This window comes from Silene latifolia, chromosome 11 (assembly GCF_048544455.1).
Source record: "Silene latifolia isolate original U9 population chromosome 11, ASM4854445v1, whole genome shotgun sequence".
Lineage (NCBI taxonomy): Eukaryota > Viridiplantae > Streptophyta > Magnoliopsida > Caryophyllales > Caryophyllaceae > Silene > Silene latifolia.
This window is the reverse complement of record NC_133536.1, coordinates 76,430,676-76,438,133: the sequence shown is the minus strand read 5'-3', so window position 1 is coordinate 76,438,133 and position 7,458 is coordinate 76,430,676. Positions and strand designations below refer to the sequence as shown.

Sequence of the window (7,458 nt, the reverse complement as noted above, 5' to 3'; positions counted from 1 at the left end):
GATTGCTGCCAAAAAGGATCATTTGTGGGTGAAATGGGTGAACCATGTGTATATGAAAGGAAGAGATTGGACCAGCTATGAACCACCTAGTGACTGTAGCTGGTCTTGGAAAAAGATTGCTTCTCTTTTTAAGACTTTTGCACCTGCTTATGTTTCTGGAAAATGGCTTGGGGAGGACAAAAATTATGAGGTTAGCAGTGGTTATAACTGGCTGCGTGCTATTAAACCCAAAGTGGAGTGGAGGCATGTTTGTTGGAACCGTCTGAACATCCCAAAAACTTCATTCATTTATTGGGCAGCTGTTCAAGGAAGGCTTATGACCAAGGATCGTTTGATTAGAATGGGGGTTGGAGTGGATACTGCTTGTTTCCTGTGTGCTAACGGTGATGAAAGTCATCAGCACTTGTTTTATACCTGCTGCTATAGTGCTCAATGCTTTACTCTGATTCAGCAGGCCCTTCGTACTCACTTGCAGCCTGCAGACTTGCAGGTATGGTTTAATAAGAGTCATAGAGGGACTAAGTTTCAGAAAAGAATGGTGTGTGCTATCTATGTTGCTATGATATACGGTATTTGGAAAGCTAGAAACAAAGCCCGAGTCTCTGATGTGGTTATTCGACCTGCCTTCCTGGTTAAGCAAATTCTGAAAGATGCAATCAGTCGTTTCTGGGCAAGGAATAGAGGAAAGTTAGCAAAAAAGGAAGAAGATTGGTTAGCAAGCATTAGTATCTGATGTATTTTGGATTCTGTTGCTGTGTTTTTTGATAGACTAGTGAAACTGAAGTATACTCTGATGATGTAAATTGTTACGATTTTTTGATATATATACTTACCCTTTACCAAAAAAAAAAAAAGTACATACCACTTGAGTATATAAAAAGGAAAAGTAATATATTTATCTTATATACACAGGTGGTATGATACTTGGCCCGTTTTAAGTATAAGAATTTGTGATCTTTCAATTGCTACATTTTTTTTAACAATTGTATGATTTCTACACAAGAAAAACATAATATCACTCCGAAATTACTAATACCACTCATGTTTGTGAGATAATGAAATACAAATTAGGTTATTATTATTTTAAATTTATATTATTTTCGATTTATATAAGTTGTAGTGACTTTAAAAAATTATCTACAATCTATAACATTATGAGTTATGACAATGGAAGTTAATGAGTAAATAAGGTGTTAGCAAAAAAATGTTTTATCCATTTAAATTTTATTGTTCAATTTCCTATTCTAAATTAACATGACAAAATGTTTTACAATGTTGAGAGACAAGTGTTAACATGGCTCAATAAACAAAAAAAAAGTATTTGGCTACTTGAAAGGCGAATGAATGAGCGGTATTAATGGTGGAGGTCGTGATAGGGGAGGTGTCACGATGGGGTGGGTAATGATGGGGTGAGGAATCGCACATAAGTTATGAGAAGGGTTGGGGGGTCGCGTATGGGGTGAGGCCGGGATAGTGGTTATGTTGGAGGTGCAGGACGAAGGGGATGGTAGGGGCAAGATGGGGTAGGGTAGTTGTGGGGTAGGGGGGTTGTGGGAAGTGTTGAGATAGGGGTTGAGTGGGACGTCGTGATATGAGAGAGAAGGCAGGGAAATGAAAAGAGAACAAACAAGAGAAGTAATATTATATAAAAAAAAGTACAACAATAAGAAAAATTAAAGGTGTATTGCGTAAATAAACAGGTTAGAAAACTACAATAATTTTACATTCACTTTTCAGATTTCACCTCTTATAACTTAAAAAACGAGCAAAAAAAAAAAGTATTTCGAATAAAATTAAATAACATAAACTTACTAAAACTGTCAAAAATTTAGTTATTACTTTTACAATACTTTCCGTTACCACCCGTGCAGTGCACGGGTTCAAAAACTAGTCTTCAATAAGAAGATCTCCTTCTTGTTGCACCCAAGAACTAACCCAATAATAATAACAAGTTTTGAACTAGAACTTGTTAATATTGTTCCCTTGATAAATATTAGTAATATCACTAACTAATCTTAGTAATATTATTAATGTATACTAGTGATGAATTATTATTGTAGAGAGATAGAGAAATAATGTTCACATGCAAAATATGTAGAGTCTGTAAGAGAGGTAGAGTGAAATGTGAACAATATATGGAGTGTATGGGAAGGGAAGTGGCGGGTGGAAGAGTGTGGAAGTGGACAATTTTTGTCTTATAATTTTATCTTACATCACATGCAAAAACTTGTATAAGATAAATTATGGTAGTATACAAAATAAGGTGAAATGATTATGTGAGTAATAATCCACTACTCTTATTTTACACGGTCCACTTGACCATATACGGGTCCATGTTAGTTCTTATATTTGTCGCACAAATCCGTGTAATTTTTATTTTAAACATCGTATCATGTTTAAATACTTCCATAATTAATTCGTCCAATTCACTCCGTAAATGTACGTGTACCACTACACATATTATTTACGTACTAATATTAATCACATTAATCAATTAGTACAATTTTAGTAAATTAACAGTTAATTAACTAAAACCCGTTTCCCAAAACTTATTATTTAATTATCGCATAATTAAATAATAATCTACCCTCCTCGAGTTCGCAACTCGAAATCTCTCTAAAAATAATCGACTAACCTCTTAGTCTATAAATCAAGGGACTAAACAAATTGTATCTCATACAATTAATTAGTTATCAATTGAGGTTTGTTCCTTTAGGTGTGACCGAAAGGGGTCAGTTGATCACCGTCGTCTCACGACAATAACGTCAAACTCTAGTCAGCCAACCGTTATCGATTTACGTTAATCAACTGACGAGGATCAAATAATTAAATATCTGATGATATTCCATTAATGAGATTTATTATGTTAACGCACTATTGTGGAGGACACTAGCTCCAATACTCAGGATGTCAAATAGGTCCTCTAAGTCCCTATTCAAACTAAGCCTCTCGGTCTTCTTTCACCCTAGAATGAAACTAGATTGCTTTCGCTCCACTAGTCTTTCCAATTACTTGTAAGAAATCTAACTCCGCTAATCTCTCAATCTAGCAAAGGGGTAAAATCTCACTAAAGTAAATAAGGCCGGTACGGGTTCAACCTAAACTTAAAAATATCAACTCATGACGCCATGGATCCCCTAATTCCTAGCATAGGAATTTAGCTACGCATGATTAAGAATATGACAATTGCAAAATTAAAGATACGGAATAAAATTGACATGATTGAATTAGAATTAAAAAACTAAGGGATTAAAATTGAATTGCTTAAATATAAATTGGAAGAAACTAAAAATAAAAAAACAAGAATAAGAGAAAATTGAAATTGAATTAAAGCTTACTAAAGAATTCGATGAACAAACAATCGAACGTAATCCGTAGCCTCTCTTTCGCGTTTTTCCAAAACTAGGTCTAAAACTTCAGTTGTTGAATTAATAAAAAACATAACCTAAAATTGTGTGTTACGTTTTTCTTATAATAGTTCTGCCCATAAGATAAATTACAAGTGGGCTTTCAAAAGACAATCGCACAAAAGAAATCGCAGCTTCGAACTCTGGTCGATCGACCAGGTGACACGGTCGATCGACCGCCCAGTACAGTGCTGGCAACACTGCTTCCTCTGCTAAACTCCATGGTCGATAGACTGGATTCTCTGGTCGATAGACTAGTTGCGCTGTAGCAGCTTCCAGCCCTCTAACTTCATGCATGCATCCCGAGACGATCGAATTTCGAGCTTCTAACCTCATAGTTTCCATAAAATGCCCCACCCGGGAACAGATAAAAGCTTGATTTAGCTTACTTCTGATCATTCCTGCAATAATGACATAGGAAATCTAAAGTAAACCGTTTCGGGAGAAATAATAGCTTAAAGCTAACAATTACGCATAGAAATACGTGCCAAAACCACTAATAAAGTGTATAGAATATGCACGTATCAAATCTCCCCAAACCAAATCTTGCTTGTCCCCAAGCAAGCACTAAGACTCAATCTAAACACCTAGTGGAACGGATTTCTTTCTCAAAACAAGAACGTGTTATCATGCCCAACCAATTTAGTGCAATTAATAATATCAAAGCATTTTGTCAAGCGCAAACGAGTTGAACATGTTGATGTGACCATAATTGGCACATATTTAGCCCCCGAATTAGCCTTGTTTCCATGCTTTTTAGTGCTTATTTGGGTCATTTCCTATCTTTAGTTATTTGTTTTGCATATTCTTTGAGATTTTGATCCCTTGGTAGGAAAGGAGTAAGAATCTTGCATTTTCATGGCAAAACAAGACTAAATTGATCGAATTCAATGACCAAGCATCAAGGAGAGACAAGATTAGAAGGCCTTTGTACATATCATAGTAGAAGAGCAATGTTGAGGAAAGATCCTTGAGTCCCCAAGGAAATCCCCAAGGAATTTATGAAGAAAAGGGAAGAAAAGAAGAAGTTACTATGCTGACTGACAATCCGAGCGGATTGTCAACAATCCGTCCGTCCAGCCCCTGCACAATCCGAGCGTCCCATGCCAGAATCCGCTCGGATTCCCCCTCAACAATTCGCCCGGATTCCTCAGAATCCGCTCGGATTCCACCTCCCAAATCCGTCCGTCCCGACCTTATTCCGCCCGGATTTCTTCACAGCACGGATTGTCTTCTTCAAGCTACGAAAAGAGAAGCCCTTCTCTCAGAAAATACCGGGTCCTCCTTGCTCAACTTAAAAAGTGTAATTACTAGTTTAGCCCTTAGTTAACCCTAATGCATCCTCCCTAATTTTCACTATAAATACCCCATTATTCTAATTAGAGGAGCATGTTCTTCTTATAAATAATTAGTGTAGTTAATATCAATCAAATCTCTCTTCAATATTGTAATCAAGTATTAATCAATTTTTAATCCAAGTTTTAATTCTTTAATCTCTCTCTTGTTCATCCTTTATTTTGGGTAATTGAAGATTATTTGGGTTATTATTGGGAGATTGACAACCTCTCAATCTAGCATTCAAGTACTTCTATTATTCTTGCTTTATTATTGGAATCATTAGTAGGTATAATCTCTTAATCCCTTTTTAATTATTGTTAATTACTTTCATTTATTCATCATGTTTCATATTGTTGGTATGATTGACAACCTTGCTAGCATGATCAACATGATAATGAGTGAGTAGTCTCTTAGCTAGAGTTAATGGGTGATTAGGGGAAACCAACATGGGGAATGATTCATGCTTAAATTAATATGCTTTCATGTTTTATTTGCTTGCTTGTTTTGATCTTAACTCATGCACATGTTATATTTGATGAAATGCTAAGCCTATGAATCCTTGCATTTACTATCATCTCCTATCTTTTCAATGAGACTTGTAAGACATAACCCAACTCGAGTCTCATTAGACCATGCATGTTGTTGAGTAGGGAAGATTAAGTCGACTTGTAGGTGTTGTACAATCTAATCGATTCGGCTCCGGGACCCAAACTTTCCTAGGATTGTAAGATATAACCCAACTCAATCCATCACAATAATAATTGCTTGCTTATAATTTGAGAACATGTTTGTATGATCATATCCCATGATTCCCCTATGACCCCATGACACCCTAGTGCCTTTAATCAATTGTTTACACCCCTTTAATTCATCTTGCTTGTTTATTTTCATTGTTATTCTAGTTTAGTAACCTTCTACATCAACCCAATTTGTGACACCCCTTAGATACCACTAGTTACAATAGAAATCTCATTTCAACTCCCGTCCCTTGGGATCCGACCTTTACTTGCCTCTTTACTAATTGTAGAGTTGTTTGTGGAGCTATAAATTGTGTTTTGATTCGACCGTGACCAACGACCACATCTTAATTTGTGAACACTTAGCGGGATCGCATCAAAAATGGCGCCGTTGCCGGGGACGGTGTTTGTTTGACTTAGATTTCCTTTTTGTTATTAGTTGTGTCTTTCTTCGCCTTGAGGAAGTAAAACTCCTCAAGGTTTGTTCTAATTGTTTTTGAGTTGTTTGATATTTTGCATGTCTAGAAGGTTACAAGGTGATTTGTTACCTTTTGACCGTGAAATCGAAAGAACCTTGACGAACAATAGGAGACTTGTTAGGAGGAATTTGAGAGGTGTTGGTGAAGTTATTCAACCCACTAGTGAGTTTGTCAATCCTTTCGCAATAGAAGGAGAAGAAAACCCATTACACAATACCCCACAAAATCCACCTACAATGCCAAAATTCTCGTCACACTCCATACCCACCGAGGAGAATCTACCAAATGGTACTCCTACACCGCAACATCTCACCGGAAATTTTATTGCCAAGTCCGCCTTCATCCAACTAGTTGAGAGGAGCCAATTTGGGGGGATGCCTAGTGAGGACCCTCATTCTCATATGGAAACCTTTTGCGATTATTGTGATGCTATCTCTCAAACGGGCGTGACTCAAGACCAAATTAGATGGGTCTTATTTCCTTTTTCCTTAATCGGCACCGCAAAGCAATGGTTGAAGGGCCTTGATAAGGCCACCCTTGGAATAGATTCTTGGAAGAAGTTGGCTCTAGCTTTCTACAAAAATTCTACCCACCGGAAAAGACCAACATGCTAAGAGCTCAAATTACGGGTTTTAAGCAAAGGGATGAAGAGTCTTTGTATGAAGCTTGGGAGCGGTTCAAAGGTATTTGTCGCTCATGTCCTCACCATGGACTTAGCGAATGGTTTTTGGTGCAACAATTTTGGAATGGTTTATATGAAGATTCTAGGAACATTCTCAATATGGGATCAAATGGAATGTTCACCGAAGTTGATGACAATCAAACATGGAACAAGATTGAGGAAATGGCGGTCCATAACTCACAATATAGTAGACCTCGCAAGGCTACTAGAGGAGGAAAGCATGAAGTGGACTCCGTTACTCAATTGGGTGCTCAACTTAGTGCTCACATTGACACAATCAACTTGAAGTTTGAACAAGCTATGGCTAGACTTGAGGAAAACTCAAAATCATCGAAGCATCATGTTAATGCCATGACGGCATCCTCATCAATCCCAAGTGGGATATGTGAGAATTGTGGAACTTTGGGACATGACCAAGGTGAATGTAGGGGAACAAATGAACAAGTGAATGCTTTCCAAGCATACAAGAGTGGTACCCCTTATTCCAACTTTTACAATGAAAACACCAAATTCCATCCAAATCTCTCATACAAAAGCCAAAATGTTCAAAACCCTCAAACAACATACACTCCACCACCCATGAGAAACCAAAATCAAAGACCCTTTTACAATCAAAACCAAGGTTACCAAAATCAAAATCCATACAATCACCAAAATGACCAAGGTTTTGATGTCCAAAAAGCGGTCCTCCAAATGCAAAAGAATCAACAAGAATTTTTCACTCAAATGCAAAAAGATAGCCAAGCAAAGGAAACCACCATCAACAACATTCTAGCTCACACCAAGATGTTGGAAACACAATTGACTCAACTAGC

The 7,458-nt window shown here is 37.1% G+C and overlaps 1 non-coding gene across 1 annotated transcript; it reads right to left on the bottom strand.

Annotated features, from left to right (window-relative positions):
- Nucleotides 1-6,568: 6,568 nt before the first annotated feature.
- Nucleotides 6,569-6,675, bottom strand: LOC141616557 (small nucleolar RNA R71). Its single transcript, XR_012530896.1, has one exon. It is a non-coding gene; the product is annotated as a small nucleolar RNA R71 (small nucleolar RNA).
- Nucleotides 6,676-7,458: the final 783 nt, after the last annotated feature.